Below are 16,392 nucleotides of genomic sequence, written 5' to 3' on the forward strand. Positions count from 1 at the left end.
TCATTTCTCTGGGCCTCAGTTCCTTCATCTGTAAACTGGGATTCAATGTCCGTTCTCCCTCCTAAACTGTGAGCCCCACGTGGGACCTGATGTTCTTGTATCTGCTCCAGTGCTTAGTACAGTGCTTGGCGCACAGTAAGCGCTTAACAAATACCACAGTTACTACTAGAATCGATTCCTCTCTTCGGGTTCTCTGTCCTGAAGTCTGAGGACCAAAGCTATTCCATCATTGTCATCATTAAAAAGATTGTGTTTTGGTGTTTGGTTTGCAGAAAATGAAACACTTGAAGCCTATTGCGTGGCAAATTTTACCCTCTGACCTGTACTTGACAAAACTATTTATGTTGCCAGGCAGACTGCTCTTCTGGCTGGATCCCAAGATTGAGGGGAAGGGGGTAACGGAAGGGCCTTCGGAAGAGGGGCTTTTAACGTTCAGGAAAGGATGGGGGAGGAGTTGGAGAGGCCCCACTGCCACCACATAATGAGGGAAAGAGGCAGAGAGGGAAATTGAAGGAAAAGATCTATGCACCCTGAAACTATTCTTATACTCTACTATTTCCCCTAACCCTAATCTATTTTAATATCCGTTTCCCCCTGTAGACTGTAAGCTCCTTATAGGCATGGATTGCGACTGTTGTACTGTACTTTTCAAAGTGCTCAGTATATTTTCTTTACCCACATTAAGCACTCTCAGGGTCACACCTGAAGAGTTTCCAGTACTCTTCCAGTCTTGACTATGGGAGGGAGAGTCAAGCAGAGTCCTACCCATTCCATTCAACTGTCAGCTATGTGACTTTGAGCAAGTCACTTTACTTCTCTGTGCCTCAGTTACCTCATCTGTAAAATGGGGATTAGGGCTGTGAGCCCCCCATGGGACAACCCGATCGCCTTGTAACCTCCCCAGCGCTTAGAACAGTGCTTTGCACATAGTAAGCGCTTAACAAATACCATCATTATTATTATTATTATTATTAATTTTCCTAGCTTGGGCAGTGGCTAGTGAGTGGAAGGCAATCTGCTACAATTCAACTCACCCAAGCTGGGCAGCAGTGGCATGGAGGAGACTCAAGTTTACTGCGCGGAAGGAGGCAATGGTAAATAAACCCTTTCTGTATTTTTACCAAGAAAACTCTATGGATACGTTACCGGAACGTTTGCAGATGGAGGTGGGGAGTTCTGGGAGAGACGTGTCCATGGAGCCGCTATGGGTCAGAGGTGACTCAAGAGCATAAGACAAGACAAAAAAATCACTCAATAAATACTAGTGATTAATTGAATGGGGCGGAGAAGGAAAGCTGGGGGCTTTGGGGGCTACAGCGCCTGTGGCAGTGGTGACACCGGAGACCAGGAAAGGTTGAGTAGTAATAATATAATAATAATAACGATGACATTTATTAAGCGCTTACTATGTTCAAAGCACTGTTCTAAGTAGTAGGGCAGATGCACACCAAAGGCGGGCACCTTCTTTTCTGCAGACCTGGGGTCCTGGCCCAAAAGCCCTGCTAACAGCGCCCTGACACAGAAAGCTGGCTGAGAGCCATAAAGGTTTTCATCTTGTGTCATTTTTTTCTATGTTTGTGTTCCAATCAAAACGCCATAGGGCGTAGCGAAGTCAGAAACTGTTTCCTATTGCTTGAATAATAATAATAATAATTATAATAATAATAATGGCATTTATTAAGCACTTACTATGTGCAAAGCACTGTTCTAAGTGCTGGGGAGGTTACAAGGTGATCAGGTTGTCCCATGGGGGGCTCACAGTCTTCATCCCCATTTTACAGATGAGGTCACTGAGGCCCAGAGAAGTGAAGTGACTTGCCCAAAGTCACACAGCTGACAGTTGGCGGATCTGGGATTTGAACCCATGACCTCTGACTCCAAAGCCCGGGCTCTTTCCACTGAGCCCCGCTGCTTCTCCAAAGCCGCTGTTCTCAGCTACCCTAAAAGTGCCATGCCCCGGGGGCCCGTGCAATGAGTCAAAAGCTTTCTTGGCAGTGGCTGGGGCTACTGATGCCCTTTTGGGGATTGGTGGGCATTAACTGAGGAATCCCTGGAGTTGGAAGCGGTTGCCAGTTAGCTGTCAGATTTCCCCCCAACCTTACTCAACCCTACCTTGACCCCAACAGGATTTTCATCCTCAAAGTTGTGAGGAGAAAGTGGCGGGGTCTGGGGAGAGTGCTGAGGGGGCTTGGCTTGTGGAGGGGGGGGCCTCAAGCCCCTTTTAGACTGTGAGGCCACTGTTGGGTAGGGACTGTCTCTATATGTTGCCAACTTGTACTTCCCAAGCGCTTAGTACAGTGCTCTGCACACAGTAAGCGCTCAATAAATACGATTGATTGATTGATTGATTTGGCTGGTGGTTGAGGTTGCCCAGGGCCAGAAAATGAGGGATGAGGTTGGGCTGGGCTCTCCTCATCACCCCCATGGCTCAGCCCCTTAAGAGGGGCTGGCACAACAGAACTCCTGCTGCCCTGGAGACTCTCTCACAGGCACTTACTCATTCATTCATTCATTCATTCAGTGGTATTTATTAAGTGCTTACTGTGTGAAGGGCACTGCACTAAGCGCTTGGAAAGTACAATTCGGCAACAGATGAGACAATCCTACCCAACAGTGGGCTCACAGTCTAGAAAGGGGAGACAGACAACGAAACTGTGTTGGGGCATTTGCAAAAGTGACAGAGATGTTGTGACACGATCAGTCCATCGATCAATGGCATTTATGGAGTGTTTACTAATAATGATTATAGACATAATAATAATGATGGCATTTATTAAGCGCTTACTATGTGCAAAGCACTGTTCTAAGCGCTGGGGAGGTTACAAGGTGATCAGGTTGTCCCATATGGGGTTCACAGTCTTAATCCCCATTTTCCAGATGAGGTAACTGAGGCCCAGAGAAGTGAAGTGACTTGCCCAAAGTCACACAGCTGACAAGTGGCGGAACTGGGATTTGAACCCATGACCCCTGACCTTTATTTATTTTACTTCCTTCCCTTCCCCACAGCACCTGTATATATGTATATATGTTTGTACATATTTATTACTCAATTTATTTATTTATTTTACTTGTACATATCTATTCTATTTATTTTATTTTGTTACTATGTTTGGTTTTGTTCTCTGTCTCCCCCTTTTAGACTGTGAGCCCACTGTTGGGTAGGGATTGTCTCTATATGTTGCCAACTTGTACTTCCCAAGCGCTTAGTACAGTGCTCTGCACACAGTAAGTGCTCAATAAATACAATTGATTGATTGATCGATTGACTCCAAAGCCCAGGCTCTTTCCACTGAGCCATATGGTATTTGTTAAGTGCTTACTATGTGTCAAGCACTGTTCTAAGCGCTGGGGTAGATACAAGCTAATCAGGATGTTGGACACAGTCCCTGTCCCCAGTGGGGCTCATTTGTCTTAATCTCCATTTTACAGATGAGGGAACTGAGGCACAGAGAAGTGAAGTGTCTTGCCCAAGGTCACACAGCAGACAAGAGGTGGAGCAAGGATTAGAATCCAGGTCCTTCTGACTCCCAAGCCTGCGCTCTAAGCACTAGGACAGTCATTCATTCAATCGTATTTATTGAGCACTTACTGTGTGCAGAGCACTGTACTAAGTGCTTGGGAAGTACCAGTTGGCAACATATAGAGACGGTTCCTACCCAACAACAGGCTCACGGTCTAGAAGGGGGAGACAAACAACAAAACAAAACATGTGGACAGGTGTCAAGACATCAGAATAAATAGAAATAAAGCTAGATCAATCAATCAATCAATCATATTTATTGAGCGCTTACTGTGTGCAGAGCACTGTACTAAGCGCTTGGGAAGTACAAGTTGGCAACATATAGAGACAGTCCCTACCCAACAGTGGGCTCACAGTCTAAAAGGGGGAGACAGAGAACAAAACCAAACATACTAACAAAATAAAATAAATAGAATAGATACGTACAAGTAAAATAAATAAAGAGAGTAATAAATATGTACAAACATATATACATATATATAGGTGCTGTGGGGAAGGGAAGGAGATAAGATGGGGGGATGGAGAACATCATTAACAAAATAAATAGAATAGTAAATATGTACGAGTAAAATAGAGTAATAAATGAAGGGCTTGGGAGAGAGCAATACAAGAGGATAAGCAGACATGTTCCCTGCCCATAAGGAGCTTATAGTCTAGAGGGGGAGATGGACATTAATATGAATAATATTATTATGTTCAGTTCTTTGAACGCTACTCGGCACTGTCCCCAATTTGCACTGGTCGAGCGGCTCAACGAGCCGAGTGGCGACTGTTGTGTTTCCCCCTAGAAGACCCTGCCTCCAACTCACGGGGGTCTCAAATGGCCGAGCCTGCCCTTTCGGGTGCCATCCGCCTGATTTCGGGCACTGAGCTCTGCCCCGCATGGTGTCTGCCTCTCCTCCCCGGTATCTCTGTGTTCGTTGTCAAGCAATCAATCAATCAATCGTATTTATTGGGCGCTTACTGTGTGCAGAGCACTGTACTAAGCGCTTGGGAAGTAGAAGTTGGCAACATCTAGAGATGGTCCCTACCCAACAGTGGGCTCACAGTCGAGAAGGACTGTGCCCCACCGGAGCCCCCCGGGGCAGACGGAGAGGGGCCGCTGAGGGCGTCCAGCTGGTGGTCAGCATTGGGTCCTCTCTACCTTGGGTCATGGGGAGGCCCCGGGTGGCCATGAAGTGGAATCAATAAATGCGGCTGCAGCTGCTGAAAACTCACTCCTTCAGAGGCCCAAGCTTGAGAGCAAACTGGTCTTTTCATCCTTAATGTGTGGTCTAATAATAATAATAATAACGATGGCATTTATTAAGCGCTTACTACATGCAAAGCACTGTTCTAAGCGCTGGGGAGGTTACAAGGTGAGCAGGTTGCCCCATAGAGGGGCTCACAGTCTTCATCCCCGTTTTACAGATGAGGCAACTGAGGCACAGAGAATAATAATAATAATAATGGCATTTATTAAGCGCTTACTATGTGCAAAGCACTGTTCTAAGCGCTGGGGAGGTTACAAGGTGATCATCATCATCATCAATCGTATTTATTGAGCGCTTACTGTGTGCAGAACACTGTACAAAGCGCTTGGGAAGTACAAGTTGGCAACATATAGAGACAGTCCCTACCCAACAGTGGGCTCACAGTCAGGTTGTCCCACAGGGGGGCTCACAGTCTTCATCCCCATTTTCCAGATGAGGTAACTGAGGCACAGAAAATAATAATAATGATAATAATAATGGCATTTATTAAGTGCTTACTGTGTGCAAAGCACTGTTCTAAGCACTGGGGAGGTTACAAGGTGATCAGGTTGTCCCACAGGGGGGCTCACAGTCTTCATCCCCATTTTGCAGATGAGGGAACTGAGGCACGGAGAATAATAATAATAATAATAACATTTATTAAGCGCTTACTATGTGCAAAGCACTGTTCTAAGCACTGGGGAGGTTACAAGGTGAGCAGGTTGTCCCATAGGGGAGCTCACAGTCTTCATCCCCATTTTACAGATGAGGTAATTGAGGCACAGAGAATAATAATAATAATAATAATGGCATTTATTAAGCACTTACTATGTGCAAAGCACTGTTCTAAGTGATGGGGAGGTTACAAGGTGAGCAGGTTGTCCCACAGGGGGTTCACAGTCTTCATCTCCATTTTACAGATGAGGTAACTGAAGCACAGAGAATAATAATAATAATAGTAATGGCATTTATTAAGCGCTTACGATGTGCAAAGCACTGTTCTAAGTGCTGGGGAGGTTACAAGGTGAGCAGGTTGTCCCACAAGGGAGCACACAGTCTTCATCCCCATTTTACAGATGAGGGAACTGAGGCACAGAGAATAATAATAATAATGATAATAATAATAATAATAATAATAATAATAATAATAATAATGGCATTTATTAAGCACTTACGATGTGCAAAGCACTGTTCTAAGAGCTGGGGAGGTTACAAGGTGAGCAGTTTGTCCCACAGAGGGGCTCGCAGTCTTCATCCCCATTTTACAAATGAGGTAACTGAGGCACAGAGAAGTGAAGTGACTTGCCCAAAGTCACGTAGCTGACAATTGGCAGAGCCGAGATTTGAACCCATGACCTCTGACTCCAAAGCCCGGGCTCTTTCCACTAAGCCATGCTGGTCTAGTGGATAGACCACAGGCCTGGGAGTCAGAAGGACCTGGGTTCTAATCCCACCTTGTGTGCTGTGTGATGTTGGGCAAGTCACGTCACTTCTCTGTGTCTCAGTTACCTCATCTGGAAAATGGGGATTAAGACTGTGAGCTCTATGTGGAACAGGGACTGTGTCCAACCTGAAAGCAGCATTGCATAGTGTCTAGAGCACAGGCCTGGGAGTCGGAAGGTCATGGGTTCTAATCCCGACCACGCCACTTGTCTGCTGCGTGACCTTGGGCAAATCACTTAACTTCTCTATACCTCAGTTACCTCATCTGCAAAATGGGGATTATGACTATAAGCCCCGTGTGGATTGACCTGATTACCCTGATTACAAGTGTGGGGGGCGGGGGGGGGGGGGGGGTGGCAGGGATTAGAACCCACAACCTCTGAGTCTCAAGTCCATGCTCATTCCACTAAACTGGTGAACTTCACCATCACTGGTGTCTTCTTGTCTTCTGAAACCAAGGACAACTACATGGCTCAGTGGGTAGAGCACGGGCCTTAGAGTCAGGAGGATGTGAATTCTAATGATGGCTCCACCACGTGTCTGCTGTGTGACCTTGGGCAAGTCACTCAACTTCTCTGTGCCTCAGATACTTCATCTGTAAAATGGGGATTAAGAGTATGAGCCCCATGGGGAATAGGGACTGTGTCCAACCTGATTAACTTGTATCTACCCCAGAAGTTAGTACAGTGTCTGGCACATAGCAAGCGGTGAACAATCAATCAATCAATCAATCATATTTATTGAGCGCTTACTATGTGCAGAGCACTGTACTAAGCGCTTGGAAAGTACAAGTTGGCAACATATAGAGATGGTCCCTACCCAACAGTGGGCTCACAGTCTAGAAGGGGGAGACAGAGAACAAAACCAAACATATTAACAAAATAAAATAAATAGAATTGAGAGTCAGAGTGAAGAGAGATTTCCTTAAGTTCTGAAAGAACTGATCTCTAGCACGGGTTTTGAAGTCAGAGGTCATGGGTTCAAATCCCGGCTCTGCCAATTGTCAGCTGTGTGACTTTGGGCAAGTCACAACTTCTCTGTGCCTCAGTTACCTCATCTGTAAAATGGGGATTAAAACTGTGAGCCTCCCGTGGGACAACCTGATCACCTCGTAACCTCCCCGGCGCTTAGAACAGTGCTTTGCACATAGTAAGCACTTAATAAATGCCATTACTATTATTATAATAGTTGTTCAGTAAGAAGAGTTAACACCAATTGTGGTTGTCTGGGATAACGTAGCGCACTTAACTGCGAGTCAGAGATACTCAACAAATCATTTTAAACTAGGTTAAATAATTATTTTTTTTTAATGATACTTGAAAGCACCTACTGTAGGCCAGGCATGGAACTGAAAGAGCAGCATGAACAAATACCAGAATTATTGTTATTATTATTGGTAATTATAATAATAAATACGAGTGATTGGTTGATTGATTGATTGAGAACGGGTGTTTAATTTCCATGACACTGGGGCACACAGCTTGCTTCATTCTCAGGTTACTCTTGGGAAGCCACTTGCCCACCTGGGCCACCACACTGATGGGCCCGACTTTGCTTGCAGGTGATCAGTAGGTTGCAGAGAACAGCAATATCCTACCCATCTGACTAATCAGGCCCTAATAATAATAATAATTATGGTGTTTGCTAAGCACTTACTATGTGCCAGGCACTGTACTAAACCCTGGTATGGATATGAGCAAATCGGATTGAATCACATCTTTATTTTTTCATGACATTTGTTAAGCACTTACTATGTGCCAGGCACCATAGTAAGTGCTGGGTTAGATACAATAATAATAATAATAATGTCATTTGTTAAGCGCTTACTGTGTACAAAGCACTGTTCTTCACCTCCTCCAGGAGGCCTTCCCAGACTGAGCCCCTTCCTTCCTCTCCCCCTCGTCCCCCTCTCCATCCCTCCCATCTTACCTCCTTCCCTTCCCCACAGCACCTGTATATATGTATATATGTTTGTACATATTTATTACTCTATTTATTTATTTATTTTACTTGTACATATCTATTCTATTTATTTTATTTTGTTACTATGTTTGGTTTTTTTTTTTTCTCTGTCTCCCCCTTTTAGACTGTGAGCCCAATGTTGGGTAGGGACTGTCTCTATATGTTGCCAATTTGTACTTCCCAAGTGCTTAGTACAGTACTCTGCACACAGTAAGCGCTCAGTAAATATGATTGATTGATTGATTGATTGTTCTAAGCACTGAGGGGTGATACAAGGTGATCAGGTTGTCCCACATGGGGCTCACAGTTTTCATCCCCATTTTCCAGATGAGGGAACTGAGGCCCAGAGAAGTGAAGTGACTTGCCCAAAGTCACACAGCTGACAAGCGTCTGAGCTGGGATTTGAACCCATGACCTCTGACTCCCAAGCCCAGGCTCTTTCCATGGAGCCACGCTGCTTCTCTAACAAGCTAACAGGTTGGACAAAGTTCATGTCCCACGTGGGACTCACAGTCATAATCCCCATTTTACAGAGGAGGGAACTGAGGCGCAAAGAAGTGAAGTGACCTGCCCAAGACCACTCAGCAGAGGTAGTGGCAGAGCTGGAATTAGAACCCAGTTTCTTCTGACTCCCAGGGACGGGCTCTGTCCATTTGGCAGCACTGCTTCTCGTCCTAGCTCTGATCGGGTTCTGCCACTGAGCTTCTGTGGGAACTTAAACAAGTGTCTTTACCTTTTTTGAGCCTCAACTTCCTCATCAGTCCCGTAGAGGACAGGAACTGCATCCAATCTGATAATCTTGTACTTTGCCCATCTGGTAACACCAAGTAGTTGGTAGATAAACACTATAATTAGATTGCCTATTTGCAAGTGGAAGAAGAGGGAAAACATAATTACAAGACAAGTTTTCCGGCCCTCCTCAGCCTGATGTTAGGCACGTGTGAGAGAGGCAGATTTCTGGGAGGCAGTGCAATTGGAGACGGTCATTTAGAGGTTTTAAGAGGGAAGAGGAGCCCTTTTTATCGGGGTCTGCCCAAGCCTAACCATCCAACTGTGCCAGCCAGAGATACAGATGGTTTTGTGGCCAGTCCCTGGATGCTGAGACCTCATTTCTTAACTGGTCTTTGCCAGTTTGCTGGGTCTCCTCCCCCTGGCATGGACCGCTGTGAATCTCCCCAGCCGGTTGGTGCGGTGGCTATTCCTCTGATGGCACCAACAAGCACAGGCAGTGACCTCATTATGGTCAGGGAATGTGTCTGTTTACTGTACATTGTACTCTTCCAAGCTTTGCACACAATATATACTACTGAATGAATGACTGAATGAATTCAATCATATTTATTGAGCGCTTACTAGGTGCAAAACACTGTACTAAGTGGTTGGACGAGTGCAATGTAACAATAAACAGGCACAGAATGAATGAATGGATAAATGAATGACCATTCATGAAGCAAAGCTGCAGCAGCAATTTGCCTCGTGGCTCCAGACATCTTCCTATAGTGGCTGGGACTTGGATCCCAGCCTCCTAGAGATGGAGGAAATATCATTCCCGTCCTCTTTCCTCCAAGTGTAAACCTTGCTTTCCAATAATAGTAATTGTGGTATTGGTCATGTGCTTGCTATGTGCCAGGCACTCTTCAAAGCGCTGGGGTGGATACATGCTAATTGGGCTGGACACAGTCCCTGAACCACGTAGGGCTCACAATCTTAATCCCCATTTTACAGATAAGGGAACTGAAGCCCAGAGAAGTTAAGTGTTTTGCCCAAAGTCACACAGCAGACGGGTGGCAGAGCTGGGATCAGAACCCAGGTTCTTCTGATTCCTGAGCCTGTGTTCTATCTGCTAGGCCATATTGCTTGTCTAGAGTCCAAATCAGCCAGGGGCTCAGCTCTGTCAGCTGGGCCTCGACTTGAGCCTGCCTAGAAATAAAATGAATTTTTGGTCCTGAAGAACCAAGCAGGGGCAACTACTCAGTTCATTCATTCTTTGTGCCGGGCTATGATTCTGCTACCATCAGGAGGGGAGAGTCCATCTTGAGTCTATTAAATTTTTAGTTTCTCCAAAATGCCTTTAAGTCATTTCTTTCATTTTATCTTCACAATATCCCTGTTCATTCATTCATTCATTCATCATTCATTCATTCAATCATATTTATTGAGTGCTTACTGTATGCAGAGCACTGTACTAAGTGCTTGGGAAGTACAAGTTGGCAACATATAGAGACAATCCCTACCCAATAATGGGCTCACAGTCTAGAAGGGGGAAACAGACAACAAAACATGTAGACACGTGACAAAATCGTCAGAACAAATAGAATTATAGCTATATGCACATCATGCTGCTGCTCATATGATCTGTTCATAGGCCAACTGGACGGGGAGGGGCTCTCCTCCTTCTGGGTTGGTTGGATGGTTGAGTCAGTTGTTGTTGTGACTTTTGGTGGCGGCTCTTCTCTCAGCTTGGTAGGAGATCTATATGGTTCTTGTCTTTTTTTCTTTCTCTGTCGCCATCTGATCCATTTGACCACAAAATAGAGGCTGGGTCCTTCCAGCAGGAATAACAGGACCACTAACAGGACCACAGATTGGGTGGACAAGCTCGATTTTGTTGAGGCCAAATTTTCTTGTTCGTCTAGACAGAGGATCCGGTCAGCGGAGACGGTGTGGGAGTTGTCGTTGACAGGATTTGTGGCTGCACATGTGTAGTCTTGGGGAGGGTCCCCAGACCTCCGGGAAATGCTGAGGATGGAGCCGTAGGGGGACTCGGTGGTCTCAGGCCACAGGGGCGTCCAGCTCAAAGTCACATTGTCCCCTTTCCCAGACACGGAGCAGGTCAGGGTGATGGTACAGACACTGTTGTCAGATGCCATGGACTTCACCATCGCTGAGGGCTCCTCCAGCAGCTCAGAGAGGTGCAGGGAGAACTGGCTGCTGTTGGTAGTGGTGGTGGTGTCACCAGTGTGGACATCAGCTCTGTAGGTTCCCTTGTCCTCCAGACTCAGGTTGCTGATGGTCAGGGAGTAGGTGGTGGCGACGTTCAGTCGTCCCCTGTATCGCAGAGTGATGATGATGATGAGATGGGGGTCTTCTGGTCCTCGGGGTCACCGTGGCGATGGGCCCATTGGAGGTCCGGACGATGCTTGCGACGTTCCACTCAGCCTGACACCCCCACGACCCCATTTCGCTCCTGTTGGGCTGCGGCACCTGTCTGTAGGCGTAGAAGGGCCGGTAGCCATAGCAGCAGAGGGATCATTGCTCCCATCTCTGGGATGTAGGAATTTGAAGAGTGAGGAAATCAAGGCACAGAGAGGTTAAGTGTCTTGCCCAAGATCCCAAACTCCCAGAAGAGGACAGTGGGAGAAAAAAGGTACAAACCCTACCCTCAAGGAGGTTAGAGTTTAGCAGGGGAGACAGGTACCCCTTAATTTACAGACAGGAGGAAAAAGAGACTTGAAAGTGAGATAGTTGAATTTAAAAGTGCTAAAATAGCAGGAAATATAACTCAGTGCGTGTGAAAGTACTACGTATGGTAGTGAATGTTTTAGTGCTGAGGTGGATACAACCTGGGGAGAGAAAAAATTAGTCACGGAAGGCCTCCTGGTGGAGGTGTGACTTCAGTAGGGGTTTGAAGATGGGAAGCGCTGTGCAAAATGCCTTTGGCATTTCGTTACTCCCAGAAGCTTCATGGCAGAATCCGTTTGTTTGCAAGCACCATGGCAACGATGGGGGCATTTGGCCCTAATAATAAACTGCCACTGAACAAAGCAACGGGGAAGAGTAGGAAAACACTTCAACAAGTTGTTCTGACATATCCTTAGAGTTAGCCAGCCCAGATGAAAGGATTTTCAAGAGTCATCAGGTTCCCACTAAGGCATTTAACAATGATTTCTTAGGGTAATCACTCATTTTAAAAACTAATATTTCTCTTTCTGCAGCTATAATTAAAAAGTTCTCAGTCCTGGGTGGGTAGCCAGTTGTAATTTTTCATTAATCCTTGCCAAGAGGCGAAAGCAGAAATGTGAGATGTTTCAAACAACAAATACAACCACTCAGTCTCTGTGTGTCCGTGCTGTGGTCAGGACTGTAGGTCCCACCTTAGCCATTTTGGCCGCCACCCATCCGAGGGTGAACTTCACCGTGAGACGTATCTTCGAGCACAAAAGATCATTATATAGCTATCAAACAATCCACGGTGTTTATTGAGAACCGAATATTAAGCACCGTTCTAAGCATTTGGAAAGCTCATCAGGAGCAAGTCACATTTCCTGCCCTCTTGCTTTGCATCGTCTTATGCCGTCGAGTAGTCCCCGAGCCCTAGCGATGCCATGGATACATCTCTCCCAGAGCACCTCGCCGCCGTCTGAATCATTCTGGTGGTGTATCCATAGAATTTTCTTGGAAAAAATATGGAAGCAGTTTACCATTGCCTCCTTTGGCCCAGTAAACTTGAGTCTCCGCTGCTGCCCAACTCAGGTGAGTTTTGACTTGTAGCAGATGGCCTTCCACTCACTAGCCACTGACCAAGCTAGAAATGGAAGGGGTAGACCTCTGCGTGACTCTCCCTCCCGTAGTTGAGACGGGCAGAGTACTAGAAACTCTCCAGGTGCGACCCTGAGAGGGATCCTGCCGTCTAGGAGTTTAAAACCTAACGTGGAAGACAGAAGAAAGAGAAAATATTTACAAATAGAGGGGAGTGAGGGAAGAACAAGGATATTCATTCATTCATTCAATCAATCGTATTTATTGAGCACTTACTGTGTGCAGAGCACTGTACTGAGCACTTGGAAGTACAAGTTGGCAACATATAGAGACGGTCCCTACCCAACTGCGGGCTCACAGTCTAGAAGATAGGAGGAAGTAGTAAAGACTGTAAGCTCCTCTTGGGCAGGGATGGTATCTATCAAATCTGTTGCGCTTTCCCATGTGCTTAGTACATGTCCCTGCATACAATAAGCACTCAATAGATACATTTACCAATACCGTATTTGCTCATATAATCGCCTCCACCACATAATTGGTAGAAGCAGCGTGGCTCAGTGGAAAGAGCCAGGGCTTTGGAGTCAGAGGTCCTGGGTTCTCATCCCGCCTCCGCCATTTGTCAGCTGTGTGGCTTTGGGCAAGTCACTTAACTTCTCTGTGCCTCAGTTACCTCATCTGGAAATTGGGGATTAAGACTGTGAGCCCCATGTGGGACAACCTGATTACCCTGTTTCCCCCCCAGTGCTTAGAACCGTGCTTGGCACATAGTAAGCGCTTAACAAATGCCATCACTATTATTATTATTATTATAAATGTGGACTGCCCAGGTGGATATGAATGTAAGTGCTAAGGTAGACATGGGTTGCCCTGACCTCGGGGGTGGGGGGTGGGGGGAAGCACCATCAGGGGATAGATGCTATTGCTAATTGCTTTCACATGAACAATCAATCAATCATACTTATTGAGCGCTTACTGTGTGCAGAGCACTGTACTAAGCACTTGGGAAGTACAAGTTGGCAACATATAGAGACAGTCCCTACCCAACAGTGGGCTCACAGTCTAGAAATGAATGAAAACATCTCACAAGGGAAATTGAACTACGATGGTTAATGGGAAGATGGGCAGCATCATGTAGTGGATAGAGTATGGGCCTGGGAATCAGAAGGCCATGGGTTCTAATCTCAGCTCCAACACTTATAATAATAATAATAATAACAACAATAGCATTTATTAAGTGCTTACTATGTGCAAAGCACTGTTCTAAGCGCTGGGGAGGTTACAAGGTGATCAGATTGTCCCACGGGGGGTGCTCACAGTCTTAATCCCCATTTTACAGATGAGGGAACTGAGGCCCAGAGAAGTTAAGTGACTTAGCCAAAGTCACGCAGCTGACAGTTGGCGGAGCCGGCCTTTGAACCCGTGACCTCTGACTCCAAAGCCCAGGCTCTTTCCACTGAGGTATGTGACCTTGGGCAAGTCACTTCACTTCTCTGTGCTTCAGTTACCTCATCTGTAAAATGGGGATTGAGACTATGATCCCTATGTGGGACAGGGACTGCGTCCAACCCGATTTGCTTGTATCTACCCCAGCCCTTAATACAGTGCCTCACACATAGTAAGCCCTTAAAAAATGCCATAATTATTATTTTTATTACCCCTCTGTTAGGGACTGAAAGAAGAAGACAGAAGCAGTACGGCCTAGTGGATAGAATACAGGCCACAGAGGCAGAAGGACCTGGGTTCTAATCCCAGCTCTGCCCGTTGTCTGCTCTGTGATCTTGGGCAAGTCACTTCACTTCTCCGCACGCCAGTTATCTCATCTATAAAATGGGGATTATGACTGTGAGCCCCATGTGGGACATGGATTGGGTCCAACTGGCTTGTATCTTAGTGCTTAGTACAATGCCTGGCACCTAGTAAATGCTTAACAAATACTATTTAAAAAAATAAGGCAGAGAAGGGAGAAAGGAAAAGGGAATTGCCAAAAGTGAATGAATCTGAAAAAAATCAAGACAGGCAGACTCTGGGTTTCTTATATTAAATGAAATCTACCCTGGGTAGGAAAAAAGGGTCTTGAATGCCTCAGTAGGTTTCATCTGCCTGGTCCCGCTGTTGGGTAAGGACTGTCTCTATATGTTGCCAACTTGTACTTCCCAAGTGCTTAGTACAGTGCTCTGCACACAGTAAGCGCTCAATAAATACAATTGAATGAATGAATGAATGGTCTTTGAACAAAAGTATCTTGAATTTGTAATACCCTTCCCTGACAAAGCCCTCATTTCCTTTTCTCCCACTCCCTCTGCATTGTCCTGAATTACTCCCTTTATTCACTCTCCTACATCTCAGAATCACAGCGTTTATGTACATATCCATTATTAATTTATTTATACAAGCGTGTGTCTCCCCTCTAGGCTGTAAGCTCACTGTCGGCAGGGAATGTGCCTGTTATATTGTACTCTCCCAAGTATTCGTACAGTGCTCTGCACCCAGTAAGCACTCAATAAATACGACTGAGTGATTGATTGATTTTTCCAAAGCTCTCTTCCAGGAATGATATCATTTTATCTTCATAACAACTTTGGGAGTAGTAGTAAGTAGTAGTGATAATATGTATTAATTGCTTACTGGGTGCAGACCACTGTATTAAGCATTGGAAAATAGAATACAAGGGAGAATTAGACTCAGACCCTGTCCCTCAAGGGTCTCAAGAACAGTGGGGGAAAGGACTTGAAAGCAGATGCATTGGAAACAATGAATCAACAGACAATAAGAGACATGATTAAATACACAATACACAGGTAAGGAGAGGCAGAGTGCGACTAATAATTGTGCTTTTTTTTCTCAGTGCCTACTTTCTGCAGAGTACTGAATTAAACGCTGGGGTAGATAAAAGATCATCAGGTTCCACTAGTAATTTAATTATTTATAATAAAGTTTGTCTCCTCCTGAAGACAGTAAGGTCACTATGGGCAGAGAACATGTCTACCAATCTGTTATATTGTACTCTCTCAAGTGCTTAGTACACAGTAAGCACTCAGTAAATACAACATTGATTCATTATTCTTCTCCCCTTCTTTCTTTATTCTTCACATACCTTCTCATGGGATCTTTCTCCTCCACTGGAAATTAATTGTATCTAGGTATCTTCCTATCACTTCTACTCTCACAGCATCACTAAAATTCACCCCTTCCTCTCCATCCAAACTGCTTCTACATCAAAGCAGCGTGGCTCAGTGGAAAGAGCACGGGCTTTGGAGTCAGAGGTTGTGGGTTCAAATCCCAGCTCCACCACTTAGCTGTGTGACTTTGGGCAAGTCACTTCACTTCTCTGGGCCTCAGTTCCCTCCCTCATCTGTAAAATGGGAATGAAGACTGTGAGCCCCTCGTGGGACAACCTGATTACCTTGTATCTACCCCAGCGCTTAGAACAGTGATTTGCACATAGTAAGCGCTTAACAAATACCAACATTATTATTATTGTTAATACAAGCGCTTATCCTACTCCACCTTGATTATTGTATCAGCTTCCTTGCTGACCTCCCTGCCTCCTGTTTCTCCCCACTCCAGTCCATGCTCCACTCTCCTGCCCAAATCATTTTCATTGAAAAACGTTCAGACCATGTTTCCCCACACCTCAAGACACTCCAGTGGTTGCCCATCTGCCGCTGAATCAAACAAAAACTCATCACCACTGGCTTTAAAACACTTAATCACCTTGCCTCCTATCTCACCTCACTACTCTCCCACTACAATCCA

The 16,392-nt window shown here is 45.5% G+C and overlaps 1 non-coding gene and 1 pseudogene across 1 annotated transcript; both read right to left on the reverse strand.

The window, feature by feature from the left end:
* Window positions 1-1,311: 1,311 nt before the first annotated feature.
* On the reverse strand, window positions 1,312-11,410 carry LOC119925285 (annotated as a pseudogene).
* Window positions 11,411-12,640: 1,230 nt separating this feature from the next.
* Window positions 12,641-12,778, reverse strand: LOC119926082. Its single transcript, XR_005449995.1, has one exon. It is a non-coding gene; the product is annotated as a small nucleolar RNA SNORA7 (small nucleolar RNA).
* Between the last annotated feature and the right edge of the window lie 3,614 nt (window positions 12,779-16,392).

The sequence above is a fragment of the Tachyglossus aculeatus genome, chromosome 3, assembly GCF_015852505.1.
Source record: "Tachyglossus aculeatus isolate mTacAcu1 chromosome 3, mTacAcu1.pri, whole genome shotgun sequence".
Classification (NCBI taxonomy): Eukaryota; Metazoa; Chordata; class Mammalia; order Monotremata; family Tachyglossidae; genus Tachyglossus; species Tachyglossus aculeatus.